The sequence below is a fragment of the Triturus cristatus genome, chromosome 6 (genome assembly GCF_964204655.1).
Source record: "Triturus cristatus chromosome 6, aTriCri1.1, whole genome shotgun sequence".
In the NCBI taxonomy this organism is placed as follows: domain Eukaryota; kingdom Metazoa; phylum Chordata; class Amphibia; order Caudata; family Salamandridae; genus Triturus; species Triturus cristatus.
The window spans coordinates 884,612,907-884,627,290 of NC_140589.1; the positions used below are offsets into that span (position 1 = coordinate 884,612,907).

Consider the following 14,384-nt stretch of genomic DNA (forward strand, 5'->3'; position numbering starts at 1 on the left):
ACACATGTAAATGGGTCAGCACTCAAGTGCGCACACCTGCCTGCACCCACAGATCCTCTCACACACACTTTTCTCAACAAGATTTTTTCCTAGTTTAGAGACTCAGAGACCCATGTTGAAATACAAAAGCAGCACACCACATGACGGCCTTCACATAGAATCCAGCAGCAAATGGGAAACTTTTAACCAGCCGTGGTCCTATTACTGCAGCCCTACCATGGAACGACTGCTGGATGAGTCGTGCTCAAGAATATTGAACCTACAACAAGTCTGAGGTAAATAAGAATTCCACAGGAATACCATAAAACAGGGACCTATGACCCTTTCGAGCCAGATAGGAGTCGAACCTACAATCTTCTGATCCGTAGTCAGACACGTTATCCATTGCGCCACTGGCCCCATGTAGGTACACCCATACTTTTGTCCTTAAGAGGACCAGAAATTGTGTGTGTGTGTGTGTGTGTTTTAAAACACCATTCCATCAACCTTTTTAGCCATGTTTACTGCTCACAACCAGAAGACACAAGTAAACCCACCTGAGGGACCTCCTGAAATTCTGTTCTGTCAGGTGTTCCTAACTTATACAAAGGACTTTAGGAGGAGGAAGGACCTAAAAGTCAGGCGAAATGGTCCTAGATCCAAGGAAATGTTTTAGATCAGCCTCAGTTTCTTAAATAGTCTGCATTAACATCATCAGTTCCACGTCTGTGTGGAGCTGATCTTGAGGACTTCTTAATCAGCAGGCGGGTACAACAATAAAGTGTTTAATATTACAATACAGGCGAAAATTCAGACACCTTGTCATAGGCTCACCTTGTCCAGGGACCCAGGCATGCTGCCTTTCCACTCTCAGAGCCCTTCACCTAACCTACTGTGCAGCTGTTTCACCTCTAATATCACTGTTCCACAGGCAGCTTGATGTCACAATGTTCCTTGTCTGTAGCCTGAACCATGAGCCTTTGCAACCCTGGCATAATCTACATACTTCCAATTGGTGAAGTCTTGGACCACAAATGCAGTGAAGAATAATGGATTGTTACTCTTCATTCATTTTTGCCCATTGGCTCAGATTTGAATGCTTACAGGCCATCCGAGCATCTCTGCCAGGCCACCCTATGTCTAGAGACTGTAGATTTAGAGAGTTTATAGACATTGTAGGTTCATCAATGAAGTGTGCTCGCTTCGGCAGCACATATACTAAAATTGGAACGATACAGAGAAGATTAGCATGGCCCCTGCGCAAGGATGACACGCAAATTCGTGAAGCGTTCCATATTTTTACCAGCTTTCAGGAGAGAAATGTTCTATGTTTTCAAGACTAATTGAAATAATAAAGCAGGTTCCAGTGCTTTCCTCCTAATATGTATTTTTCAATTTTTCTCTCCTCAACATTTTTAATGTATTTACCTCGCAGTAAAGAAGGTGCACTCTATGTGTCCAGCTGCATTTAGCAAGGAAGCCTGCAGGACTTCTGGGACTTTTCTTTCTCTTCTTCAGCCTCCCTGTCATTATTCTTCACAACCCCCAAATCTATACTGCTGCCAGCGATGCGTTGCTTTGTGGGAAGCAAGACAAAGAGAAGGGGAGGGCCTATGCAAATGATGGCCTCAGGGCTGTCTGGGAGTCCCTTTTCAGCAGTAATGTTAAAATCCGCCTTGCAACCAAATTGGTCGGGTAAGCTGAAAAACACAAGGCATGATTGGGCACCGGGTCCTCTAGGCCCTTGGAGGACATATTGGGCCTGCATCCCTCAGTTTCTGAGGTCCAAGAAATGTTCACCCTCCACCCTAATAGAGAGGTATTGGCCGATCGTGGCCGATCAGGGCAGAAGGGAGCAGGGCAAGATGCTCATGATCCTGCTCTAATAATGAACTGCCTTCCTCTCTCCTTACCTGTGGTTATGCCTGGCTGCTTGGTTCCAGTTGTAGGCCTACATCCCACAGGCAATTTGCTTGTCTCTCTCACACATGTAAATGGGTCAGCACTCAAGTGCACACACCTGCCTGCACCCACAGATCCTCTCACACACACTTTTCTCAACAAGATTTTTTCCTAGTTTAGAGACTCAGAGACCCATGTTGAAATACAAAAGCAGCACACTACATGACGGCCTTCACATAGAATCCAGCAGCAAATGGGAAACTTTTAACTAGCCGTGGTCCTATTACTGCAGCCCTACCATGGAACGACTGCTGGATGAGTCGTGCTCGAGAATATTGAACCTACAACAAGTCTGAGGTAAATAAGAATTCCACAGGAATACCATAAAACAGGGACCTATGACCCTTTCGAGCCAGATAGGAATCAAACCTACAATCTTCTGATCCGTAGTCAGACGCGTTATCCATTGCGCCACTGGCCCCATGTAGGTACACCCATACTTTTGTCCTTAAGAGGACCAGAAATTGTGTGTGTGTGTGTGTGTGTTTTAAAACACCATTCCATCAACATTTTTAGCCATGTTTACTGCTCACAACCAAAAGACACAAGTAAACCCACCTGAGGGACCTCCTGAAATTCTGTTCTGTCAGGTGTTCCTAACTTATACAAAGGACTTTAGGAGGAGGAAGGACCTAAAAGTCAGGCGAAATGGTCCTAGATCCAAGGAAATGTTTTAGATCAGCCTCAGTTTCTTAAATAGTCTGCATTAACATCATCAGTTCCACGTCTGTGTGGAGCTGATCTTGAGGACTTCTTTATCAGCAGGCGGGTACAACAATAAAGTGTTTAATATTACAATACAGGCGAAAATTCAGACACCTTGTCATAGGCTCACCTTGTCCAGGGACCCAGGCATGCTACCTTTCCACTCTCAGAGCCCTTCACCTAACCTACTGTGCAGCTGTTTCACCTCTAATATCACTGTTCCACAGGCAGCGTGATGTCACAATGTTCCTTGTCTGTAGCCTGAACCATGAGCCTTTGCAACCCTGGCATAATCTACATACTTCCAATTGGTGAAGTCTTGGACCACAAATGCAGTGAAGAATAATGGATTGTTACTCTTCATTCATTTTTGCCCATTGGCTCAGATTTGAATGCTTACAGGCCATCCGAGCATCTCTGCCAGGCCACCCTATGTCTAGAGACTGTAGATTTAGAGAGTTTATAAACATTGTAGGTTCATCAATGAAGTGTGCTCGCTTCGGCAGCACATATACTAAAATTGGAACGATACAGAGAAGATTAGCATGGCCCCTGCGCAAGGATGACACGCAAATTCGTGAAGCGTTCCATATTTTTACCAGCTCTCAGGAGAGAAATGTTCTATGTTTTCAAGACTAATTAAAATAATAAAGCAGGTTCCAGTGCTTTCCTCCTAATATGTATTTTTCAATTTTTCTCTCCTCAACATTTTTAATGTATTTACCTCGCAGTAAAGAAGGTGCACTCTATGTGTCCAGCTGCATTTAGCAAGGAAGCCTGCAGGATTTCTGGGACTTTTCTTTCTCTTCTTCAGCCTCCCTGTCATTATTCTTCACAACCCCCAAATCTATACTGCTGCCAGCGATGCGTTGCTTTGTGGGAAGCAAGACAAAGAGAAGGGGAGGGCCTATGCAAATGATGGCCTCAGGGCTGTCTGGGAGTCCCTTTTCAGCAGTACTGTTAAAATCCGCCTTGCAACCAGATTGGTCGGGTAAGCTGAAAAACACCAGGCATGATTGGGCACCGGGTCCTCTAGGCCCTTGGAGGACATATTGGGCCTGCATCCCTCAGTTTCTGAGGTCCAAGAAATGTTCACCCTCCACCCTAATAGAGAGGTCTTGGCCGATCGTGGCCGATCGGGGCAGAAGGGAGCAGGGCAAGATGCTCATGATCCTGCTCTAATAATGAACTGCCTTCCTCTCTCCTTACCTGTGGTTATGCCTGGCTGCTTGGTTCCAGTTGTAGGCCTACATCCCACAGGCAATTTGCTTGTCTCTCTCACACATGTAAATGGGTCAGCACTCAAGTGCACACACCTGCCTGCACCCACAGATCCTCTCACACACACTTTTCTCAACAAGATTTTTTCCTAGTTTAGAGACTCAGAGACCCATGTTGAAATACAAAAGCAGCACACCACATGACGGCCTTCACATAGAATCCAGCAGCAAATGGGAAACTTTTAACTAGCCGTGGTCCTATTACTGCAGCCCTACCATGGAACGACTGCTGGATGAGTCGTGCTCGAGAATATTGAACCTACAACAAGTCTGAGGTAAATAAGAATTCCACAGGAATACCATAAACAGGGACCTATGACCCTTTCGAGCCAGATAGGAATCAAACCTACAATCGTCTGATCCGTAGTCAGACGCGTTATCCATTGCGCCACTGGCCCCATGTAGGTACACCCATACTTTTGTCCTTAAGAGGACCAGAAATTGTGTGTGTGTGTGTGTGTGTGTGTGTGTGTTTTAAAACACCATTCCATCAACCTTTTTAGCCATGTTTACTGCTCACAACCAGAAGACACAAGTAAACCCACCTGAGGGACCTCCTGAAATTCTGTTCTGTCAGGTGTTCCTAACTTATACAAAGGACTTTAGGAGGAGGAAGGACCTAAAAGTCAGGCGAAATGGTCCTAGATCCAAGGAAATGTTTTAGATCAGCCTCAGTTTCTTAAATAGTCTGCATTAACATCATCAGTTCCACGTCTGTGTGGAGCTGATCTTGAGGACTTCTTAATCAGCAGGCGGGTACAACAATAAAGTGTTTAATATTACAATACAGGCGAAAATTCAGACACCTTGTCATAGGCTCACCTTGTCCAGGGACCCAGGCATGCTGCCTTTCCACTCTCAGAGCCCTTCACCTAACCTACTGTGCAGCTGTTTCACCTCTAATATCACTGTTCCACAGGCAGCGTGATGTCACAATGTTCCTTGTCTGTAGCCTGAACCATGAGCCTTTGCAACCCTGGCATAATCTACATACTTCCAATTGGTGAAGTCTTGGACCACAAATGCAGTGAAGAATAATGGATTGTTACTCTTCATTCATTTTTGCCCATTGGCTCAGATTTGAATGCTTACAGGCCATCCGAGCATCTCTGCCAGGCCACCCTATGTCTAGAGACTGTAGATTTAGAGAGTTTATAAACATTGTAGGTTCATCACTGAAGTGTGCTCGCTTCGGCAGCACATATACTAAAATTGGAACGATACAGAGAAGATTAGCATGGCCCCTGCGCAAGGATGACACGCAAATTCGTGAAGCGTACCATATTTTTACCAGCTTTCAGGAGAGAAATGTTCTATGTTTTCAAGACTAATTGAAATAATAAAGCAGGTTCCAGTGCTTTCCTCCTAATATGTATTTTTCAATTTTTCTCTCCTCAACATTTTTAATGTATTTACCTCGCAGTAAAGAAGGTGTACTCTATGTGTCCAGCTGCATTTAGCAAGGAAGCCTGCAGGACTTCTGGGACTTTTCTTTCTCTTCTTCAGCCTCCCTGTCATTATTCTTCACAACCCCCAAATCTATACTGCTGCCAGCGATGCGTTGCTTTGTGGGAAGCAAGACAAAGAGAAGGGGAGGGCCTATGCAAATGATGGCCTCAGGGCTGTCTGGGAGTCCCTTTTCAGCAGTACTGTTAAAATCCGCCTTGCAACCAGATTGGTCTGGTAAGCTGAAAAATACCAGGCATGATTGGGCACCGGGTCCTCTAGGCCCTTGGAGGACATATTGGGCCTGCATCCCTCAGTTTCTGAGGTCCAAGAAATGTTCACCCTCCACCCTAATAGAGAGGTCTTGGCCGATCGGGGCAGAAGGGAGCAGGGCAAGATGCTCAAGATCCTGCTCTAATAATGAACTGCCTTCCTCTCTCCTTACCTGTGGTTATGCCTGGCTGCTTGGTTCCAGTTGTAGGCCTACATCCCACAGGCAATTTGCTTGTCTCTCTCACACATGTAAATGGGTCAGCACTCAAGTGCGCACACCTGCCTGCACCCACAGATCCTCTCACACACACTTTTCTCAACAAGATTTTTTCCTAGTTTAGAGACTCAGAGACCCATGTTGAAATACAAAAGCAGCACACCACATGACGGCCTTCACATAGAATCCAGCAGCAAATGGGAAACTTTTAACCAGCCGTGGTCCTATTACTGCAGCCCTACCATGGAACGACTGCTGGATGAGTCGTGCTCAAGAATATTGAACCTACAACAAGTCTGAGGTAAATAAGAATTCCACAGGAATACCATAAAACAGGGACCTATGACCCTTTCGAGCCAGATAGGAGTCGAACCTACAATCTTCTGATCCGTAGTCAGACACGTTATCCATTGCGCCACTGGCCCCATGTAGGTACACCCATACTTTTGTCCTTAAGAGGACCAGAAATTGTGTGTGTGTGTGTGTGTGTTTTAAAACACCATTCCATCAACCTTTTTAGCCATGTTTACTGCTCACAACCAGAAGACACAAGTAAACCCACCTGAGGGACCTCCTGAAATTCTGTTCTGTCAGGTGTTCCTAACTTATACAAAGGACTTTAGGAGGAGGAAGGACCTAAAAGTCAGGCGAAATGGTCCTAGATCCAAGGAAATGTTTTAGATCAGCCTCAGTTTCTTAAATAGTCTGCATTAACATCATCAGTTCCACGTCTGTGTGGAGCTGATCTTGAGGACTTCTTAATCAGCAGGCGGGTACAACAATAAAGTGTTTAATATTACAATACAGGTGAAAATTCAGACACCTTGTCATAGGCTCACCTTGTCCAGGGACCCAGGCATGCTGCCTTTCCACTCTCAGAGCCCTTCACCTAACCTACTGTGCAGCTGTTTCACCTCTAATATCACTGTTCCACAGGCAGCGTGATGTCACAATGTTCCTTGTCTGTAGCCTGAACCATGAGCCTTTGCAACCCTGGCATAATCTACATACTTCCAATTGGTGAAGTCTTGGACCACAAATGCAGTGAAGAATAATGGATTGTTACTCTTCATTCATTTTTGCCCATTGGCTCAGATTTGAATGCTTACAGGCCATCCGAGCATCTCTGCCAGGCCACCCTATGTCTAGAGACTGTAGATTTAGAGAGTTTATAAACATTGTAGGTTCATCAATGAAGTGTGCTCGCTTCGGCAGCACATATACTAAAATTGGAACGATACAGAGAAGATTAGCATGGCCCCTGCGCAAGGATGACACGCAAATTCGTGAAGCGTTCCATATTTTTACCAGCTTTCAGGAGAGAAATGTTCTATGTTTTCAAGACTAATTGAAATAATAAAGCAGGTTCCAGTGCTTTCCTCCTAATATGTATTTTTCAATTTTTCTCTCCTCAACATTTTTAATGTATTTACCTCGCAGTAAAGAAGGTGCACTCTATGTGTCCAGCTGCATTTAGCAAGGAAGCCTGCAGGACTTCTGGGACTTTTCTTTCTCTTCTTCAGCCTCCCTGTCATTATTCTTCACAACCCCCAAATCTATACTGCTGCCAGCGATGCGTTGCTTTGTGGGAAGCAAGACAAAGAGAAGGGGAGGGCCTATGCAAATGATGGCCTCAGGGCTGTCTGGGAGTCCCTTTTCAGCAGTACTGTTAAAATCCGCCTTGCAACCAGATTGGTCGGGTAAGCTGAAAAACACCAGGCATGATTGGGCACCGGGTCCTCTAGGCCCTTGGAGGACATATTGGGCCTGCATCCCTCAGTTTCTGAGGTCCAAGAAATGTTCACCCTCCACCCTAATAGAGAGGTCTTGGCCGATCGTGGCCGATCGGGGCAGAAGGGAGCAGGGCAAGATGCTCATGATCCTGCTCTAATAATGAACTGCCTTCCTCTCTCCTTACCTGTGGTTATGCCTGGCTGCTTGGTTCCAGTTGTAGGCCTACATCCCACAGGCAATTTGCTTGTCTCTCTCACACATGTAAATGGGTCAGCACTCAAGTGCACACACCTGCCTGCACCCACAGATCCTCTCACACACACTTTTCTCAACAAGATTTTTTCCTAGTTTAGAGACTCAGAGACCCATGTTGAAATACAAAAGCAGCACACCACATGACGGCCTTCACATAGAATCCAGCAGCAAATGGGAAACTTTTAACCAGCCGTGGTCCTATTACTGCAGCCCTACCATGGAACGACTGCTGGATGAGTCGTGCTCAAGAATATTGAACCTACAACAAGTCTGAGGTAAATAAGAATTCCACAGGAATACCATAAAACAGGGACCTATGAACCTTTCGAGCCAGATAGGAGTCGAACCTACAATCTTCTGATCCGTAGTCAGACGCGTTATCCATTGCGCCACTGGCCCCATGTAGGTACACCCATACTTTTGTCCTTAAGAGGACCAGAAATTGTGTGTGTGTGTGTGTGTGTGTGTTTTAAAACACCATTCCATCAACCTTTTTAGCCATGTTTACTGCTCACAACCAGAAGACACAAGTAAACCCACCTGAGGGACCTCCTGAAATTCTGTTCTGTCAGGTGTTCCTAACTTATACAAAGGACTTTAGGAGGAGGAAGGACCTAAAAGTCAGGCGAAATGGTCCTAGATCCAAGGAAATGTTTTAGATCAGCCTCAGTTTCTTAAATAGTCTGCATTAACATCATCAGTTCCACGTCTGTGTGGAGCTGATCTTGAGGACTTCTTAATCAGCAGGCGGGTACAACAATAAAGTGTTTAATATTACAATACAGGCGAAAATTCAGACACCTTGTCATAGGCTCACCTTGTCCAGGGACCCAGGCATGCTGCCTTTCCACTCTCAGAGCCCTTCACCTAACCTACTGTGCAGCTGTTTCACCTCTAATATCACTGTTCCACAGGCAGCTTGATGTCACAATGTTCCTTGTCTGTAGCCTGAACCATGAGCCTTTGCAACCCTGGCATAATCTACATACTTCCAATTGGTGAAGTCTTGGACCACAAATGCAGTGAAGAATAATGGATTGTTACTCTTCATTCATTTTTGCCCATTGGCTCAGATTTGAATGCTTACAGGCCATCCGAGCATCTCTGCCAGGCCACCCTATGTCTAGAGACTGTAGATTTAGAGAGTTTATAGACATTGTAGGTTCATCAATGAAGTGTGCTCGCTTCGGCAGCACATATACTAAAATTGGAACGATACAGAGAAGATTAGCATGGCCCCTGCGCAAGGATGACACGCAAATTCGTGAAGCGTTCCATATTTTTACCAGCTTTCAGGAGAGAAATGTTCTATGTTTTCAAGACTAATTGAAATAATAAAGCAGGTTCCAGTGCTTTCCTCCTAATATGTATTTTTCAATTTTTCTCTCCTCAACATTTTTAATGTATTTACCTCGCAGTAAAGAAGGTGCACTCTATGTGTCCAGCTGCATTTAGCAAGGAAGCCTGCAGGACTTCTGGGACTTTTCTTTCTCTTCTTCAGCCTCCCTGTCATTATTCTTCACAACCCCCAAATCTATACTGCTGCCAGCGATGCGTTGCTTTGTGGGAAGCAAGACAAAGAGAAGGGGAGGGCCTATGCAAATGATGGCCTCAGGGCTGTCTGGGAGTCCCTTTTCAGCAGTAATGTTAAAATCCGCCTTGCAACCAAATTGGTCGGGTAAGCTGAAAAACACAAGGCATGATTGGGCACCGGGTCCTCTAGGCCCTTGGAGGACATATTGGGCCTGCATCCCTCAGTTTCTGAGGTCCAAGAAATGTTCACCCTCCACCCTAATAGAGAGGTATTGGCCGATCGTGGCCGATCAGGGCAGAAGGGAGCAGGGCAAGATGCTCATGATCCTGCTCTAATAATGAACTGCCTTCCTCTCTCCTTACCTGTGGTTATGCCTGGCTGCTTGGTTCCAGTTGTAGGCCTACATCCCACAGGCAATTTGCTTGTCTCTCTCACACATGTAAATGGGTCAGCACTCAAGTGCACACACCTGCCTGCACCCACAGATCCTCTCACACACACTTTTCTCAACAAGATTTTTTCCTAGTTTAGAGACTCAGAGACCCATGTTGAAATACAAAAGCAGCACACTACATGACGGCCTTCACATAGAATCCAGCAGCAAATGGGAAACTTTTAACTAGCCGTGGTCCTATTACTGCAGCCCTACCATGGAACGACTGCTGGATGAGTCGTGCTCGAGAATATTGAACCTACAACAAGTCTGAGGTAAATAAGAATTCCACAGGAATACCATAAAACAGGGACCTATGACCCTTTCGAGCCAGATAGGAATCAAACCTACAATCTTCTGATCCGTAGTCAGACGCGTTATCCATTGCGCCACTGGCCCCATGTAGGTACACCCATACTTTTGTCCTTAAGAGGACCAGAAATTGTGTGTGTGTGTGTGTGTGTGTGTGTGTTTTAAAACACCATTCCATCAACCTTTTTAGCCATGTTTACTGCTCACAACCAGAAGACACAAGTAAACCCACCTGAGGGACCTCCTGAAATTCTGTTCTGTCAGGTGTTCCTAACTTATACAAAGGACTTTAGGAGGAGGAAGGACCTAAAAGTCAGGCGAAATGGTCCTAGATCCAAGGAAATGTTTTAGATCAGCCTCAGTTTCTTAAATAGTCTGCATTAACATCATCAGTTCCACGTCTGTGTGGAGCTGATCTTGAGGACTTCTTAATCAGCAGGCGGGTACAACAATAAAGTGTTTAATATTACAATACAGGCGAAAATTCAGACACCTTGTCATAGGCTCACCTTGTCCAGGGACCCAGGCATGCTGCCTTTCCACTCTCAGAGCCCTTCACCTAACCTACTGTGCAGCTGTTTCACCTCTAATATCACTGTTCCACAGGCAGCGTGATGTCACAATGTTCCTTGTCTGTAGCCTGAACCATGAGCCTTTGCAACCCTGGCATAATCTACATACTTCCAATTGGTGAAGTCTTGGACCACAAATGCAGTGAAGAATAATGGATTGTTACTCTTCATTCATTTTTGCCCATTGGCTCAGATTTGAATGCTTACAGGCCATCCGAGCATCTCTGCCAGGCCACCCTATGTCTAGAGACTGTAGATTTAGAGAGTTTATAAACATTGTAGGTTCATCAATAAAGTGTGCTCGCTTCGGCAGCACATATACTAAAATTGGAACGATACAGAGAAGATTAGCATGGCCCCTGCGCAAGGATGACACGCAAATTCGTGAAGCGTTCCATATTTTTACCAGCTTTCAGGAGAGAAATGTTCTATGTTTTCAAGACTAATTAAAATAATAAAGCAGGTTCCAGTGCTTTCCTCCTAATATGTATTTTTCAATTTTTCTCTCCTCAACATTTTTAATGTATTTACCTCGCAGTAAAGAAGGTGCACTCTATGTGTCCAGCTGCATTTAGCAAGGAAGCCTGCAGGACTTCTGGGACTTTTCTTTCTCTTCTTCAGCCTCCCTGTCATTATTCTTCACAACCCCCAAATCTATACTGCTGCCAGCGATGCGTTGCTTTGTGGGAAGCAAGACAAAGAGAAGGGGAGGGCCTATGCAAATGATGGCCTCAGGGCTGTCTGGGAGTCCCTTTTCAGCAGTACTGTTAAAATCCGCCTTGCAACCAGATTGGTCGGGTAAGCTGAAAAACACCAGGCATGATTGGGCACCGGGTCCTCTAGGCCCTTGGAGGACATATTGGGCCTGCATCCCTCAGTTTCTGAGGTCCAAGAAATGTTCACCCTCCACCCTAATAGAGAGGTCTTGGCCGATCGTGGCCGATCGGGGCAGAAGGGAGCAGGGCAAGATGCTCATGATCCTGCTCTAATAATGAACTGCCTTCCTCTCTCCTTACCTGTGGTTATGCCTGGCTGCTTGGTTCCAGTTGTAGGCCTACATCCCACAGGCAATTTGCTTGTCTCTCTCACACATGTAAATGGGTCAGCACTCAAGTGCACACACCTGCCTGCACCCACAGATCCTCTCACACACACTTTTCTCAACAAGATTTTTTCCTAGTTTAGAGACTCAGAGACCCATGTTGAAATACAAAAGCAGCACACCACATGACGGCCTTCACATAGAATCCAGCAGCAAATGGGAAACTTTTAACTAGCCGTGGTCCTATTACTGCAGCCCTACCATGGAACGACTGCTGGATGAGTCGTGCTCGAGAATATTGAACCTACAACAAGTCTGAGGTAAATAAGAATTCCACAGGAATACCATAAACAGGGACCTATGACCCTTTCGAGCCAGATAGGAATCAAACCTACAATCGACTGATCCGTAGTCAGACGCGTTATCCATTGCGCCACTGGCCCCATGTAGGTACACCCATACTTTTGTCCTTAAGAGGACCAGAAATTGTGTGTGTGTGTGTGTGTGTGTGTGTTTTAAAACACCATTCCATCAACCTTTTTAGCCATGTTTACTGCTCACAACCAGAAGACACAAGTAAACCCACCTGAGGGACCTCCTGAAATTCTGTTCTGTCAGGTGTTCCTAACTTATACAAAGGACTTTAGGAGGAGGAAGGACCTAAAAGTCAGGCGAAATGGTCCTAGATCCAAGGAAATGTTTTAGATCAGCCTCAGTTTCTTAAATAGTCTGCATTAACATCATCAGTTCCACGTCTGTGTGGAGCTGATCTTGAGGACTTCTTAATCAGCAGGCGGGTACAACAATAAAGTGTTTAATATTACAATACAGGCGAAAATTCAGACACCTTGTCATAGGCTCACCTTGTCCAGGGACCCAGGCATGCTGCCTTTCCACTCTCAGAGCCCTTCACCTAACCTACTGTGCAGCTGTTTCACCTCTAATATCACTGTTCCACAGGCAGCGTGATGTCACAATGTTCCTTGTCTGTAGCCTGAACCATGAGCCTTTGCAACCCTGGCATAATCTACATACTTCCAATTGGTGAAGTCTTGGACCACAAATGCAGTGAAGAATAATGGATTGTTACTCTTCATTCATTTTTGCCCATTGGCTCAGATTTGAATGCTTACAGGCCATCCGAGCATCTCTGCCAGGCCACCCTATGTCTAGAGACTGTAGATTTAGAGAGTTTATAAACATTGTAGGTTCATCACTGAAGTGTGCTCGCTTCGGCAGCACATATACTAAAATTGGAACGATACAGAGAAGATTAGCATGGCCCCTGCGCAAGGATGACACGCAAATTCGTGAAGCGTGCCATATTTTTACCAGCTTTCAGGAGAGAAATGTTCTATGTTTTCAAGACTAATTGAAATAATAAAGCAGGTTCCAGTGCTTTCCTCCTAATATGTATTTTTCAATTTTTCTCTCCTCAACATTTTTAATGTATTTACCTCGCAGTAAAGAAGGTGTACTCTATGTGTCCAGCTGCATTTAGCAAGGAAGCCTGCAGGACTTCTGGGACTTTTCTTTCTCTTCTTCAGCCTCCCTGTCATTATTCTTCACAACCCCCAAATCTATACTGCTGCCAGCGATGCGTTGCTTTGTGGGAAGCAAGACAAAGAGAAGGGGAGGGCCTATGCAAATGATGGCCTCAGGGCTGTCTGGGAGTCCCTTTTCAGCAGTACTGTTAAAATCCGCCTTGCAACCAGATTGGTCTGGTAAGCTGAAAAATACCAGGCATGATTGGGCACCGGGTCCTCTAGGCCCTTGGAGGACATATTGGGCCTGCATCCCTCAGTTTCTGAGGTCCAAGAAATGTTCACCCTCCACCCTAATAGAGAGGTCTTGGCCGATCGGGGCAGAAGGGAGCAGGGCAAGATGCTCATGATCCTGCTCTAATAATGAACTGCCTTCCTCTCTCCTTACCTGTGGTTATGCCTGGCTGCTTGGTTCCAGTTGTAGGCCTACATCCCACAGGCAATTTGCTTGTCTCTCTCACACATGTAAATGGGTCAGCACTCAAGTGCGCACACCTGCCTGCACCCACAGATCCTCTCACACACACTTTTCTCAACAAGATTTTTTCCTAGTTTAGAGACTCAGAGACCCATGTTGAAATACAAAAGCAGCACACCACATGACGGCCTTCACATAGAATCCAGCAGCAAATGGGAAACTTTTAACCAGCCGTGGTCCTATTACTGCAGCCCTACCATGGAACGACTGCTGGATGAGTCGTGCTCAAGAATATTGAACCTACAACAAGTCTGAGGTAAATAAGAATTCCACAGGAATACCATAAAACAGGGACCTATGACCCTTTCGAGCCAGATAGGAGTCGAACCTACAATCTTCTGATCCGTAGTCAGACACGTTATCCATTGCGCCACTGGCCCCATGTAGGTACACCCATACTTTTGTCCTTAAGAGGACCAGAAATTGTGTGTGTGTGTGTGTGTGTTTTAAAACACCATTCCATCAACCTTTTTAGCCATGTTTACTGCTCACAACCAGAAGACACAAGTAAACCCACCTGAGGGACCTCCTGAAATTCTGTTCTGTCAGGTGTTCCTAACTTATACAAAGGACTTTAGGAGGAGGAAGGACCTAAAAGTCAGGCGAAATGGTCCTAGA

General features: G+C 45.5%; 13 non-coding genes across 13 annotated transcripts; 7 read left to right on the forward strand and 6 right to left on the reverse strand.

The window, feature by feature from the left end:
* Positions 1-326: 326 nt before the first annotated feature.
* TRNAR-ACG (transfer RNA arginine (anticodon ACG)) lies at positions 327-399 on the reverse strand. Its single transcript has one exon. It is a non-coding gene; the product is annotated as a tRNA-Arg (tRNA).
* Positions 400-1,173: 774 nt separating this feature from the next.
* LOC146820498 (U6 spliceosomal RNA) lies at positions 1,174-1,280 on the forward strand. The gene has a single exon (XR_014965224.1). It is a non-coding gene; the product is annotated as a U6 spliceosomal RNA (small nuclear RNA).
* Positions 1,281-2,289: 1,009 nt separating this feature from the next.
* TRNAR-ACG (transfer RNA arginine (anticodon ACG)) lies at positions 2,290-2,362 on the reverse strand. Its single transcript has one exon. It is a non-coding gene; the product is annotated as a tRNA-Arg (tRNA).
* A 774-nt stretch (positions 2,363-3,136) lies between these two features.
* LOC146820500 (U6 spliceosomal RNA) lies at positions 3,137-3,243 on the forward strand. The gene has a single exon (XR_014965225.1). It is a non-coding gene; the product is annotated as a U6 spliceosomal RNA (small nuclear RNA).
* Positions 3,244-5,108: 1,865 nt separating this feature from the next.
* LOC146820501 (U6 spliceosomal RNA) lies at positions 5,109-5,215 on the forward strand. The gene has a single exon (XR_014965404.1). It is a non-coding gene; the product is annotated as a U6 spliceosomal RNA (small nuclear RNA).
* A 999-nt stretch (positions 5,216-6,214) lies between these two features.
* TRNAR-ACG (transfer RNA arginine (anticodon ACG)) lies at positions 6,215-6,287 on the reverse strand. Its single transcript has one exon. It is a non-coding gene; the product is annotated as a tRNA-Arg (tRNA).
* A 774-nt stretch (positions 6,288-7,061) lies between these two features.
* On the forward strand, positions 7,062-7,168 carry LOC146820503 (U6 spliceosomal RNA). The gene has a single exon (XR_014965226.1). It is a non-coding gene; the product is annotated as a U6 spliceosomal RNA (small nuclear RNA).
* Positions 7,169-8,177: 1,009 nt separating this feature from the next.
* TRNAR-ACG (transfer RNA arginine (anticodon ACG)) lies at positions 8,178-8,250 on the reverse strand. The gene has a single exon. It is a non-coding gene; the product is annotated as a tRNA-Arg (tRNA).
* A 778-nt stretch (positions 8,251-9,028) lies between these two features.
* LOC146820505 (U6 spliceosomal RNA) lies at positions 9,029-9,135 on the forward strand. Its single transcript, XR_014965227.1, has one exon. It is a non-coding gene; the product is annotated as a U6 spliceosomal RNA (small nuclear RNA).
* A 1,009-nt stretch (positions 9,136-10,144) lies between these two features.
* TRNAR-ACG (transfer RNA arginine (anticodon ACG)) lies at positions 10,145-10,217 on the reverse strand. The gene has a single exon. It is a non-coding gene; the product is annotated as a tRNA-Arg (tRNA).
* Positions 10,218-10,999: 782 nt separating this feature from the next.
* Positions 11,000-11,106, forward strand: LOC146820507 (U6 spliceosomal RNA). Its single transcript, XR_014965228.1, has one exon. It is a non-coding gene; the product is annotated as a U6 spliceosomal RNA (small nuclear RNA).
* Positions 11,107-12,967: 1,861 nt separating this feature from the next.
* LOC146820508 (U6 spliceosomal RNA) lies at positions 12,968-13,074 on the forward strand. Its single transcript, XR_014965461.1, has one exon. It is a non-coding gene; the product is annotated as a U6 spliceosomal RNA (small nuclear RNA).
* Positions 13,075-14,073: 999 nt separating this feature from the next.
* On the reverse strand, positions 14,074-14,146 carry TRNAR-ACG (transfer RNA arginine (anticodon ACG)). The gene has a single exon. It is a non-coding gene; the product is annotated as a tRNA-Arg (tRNA).
* Between the last annotated feature and the right edge of the window lie 238 nt (positions 14,147-14,384).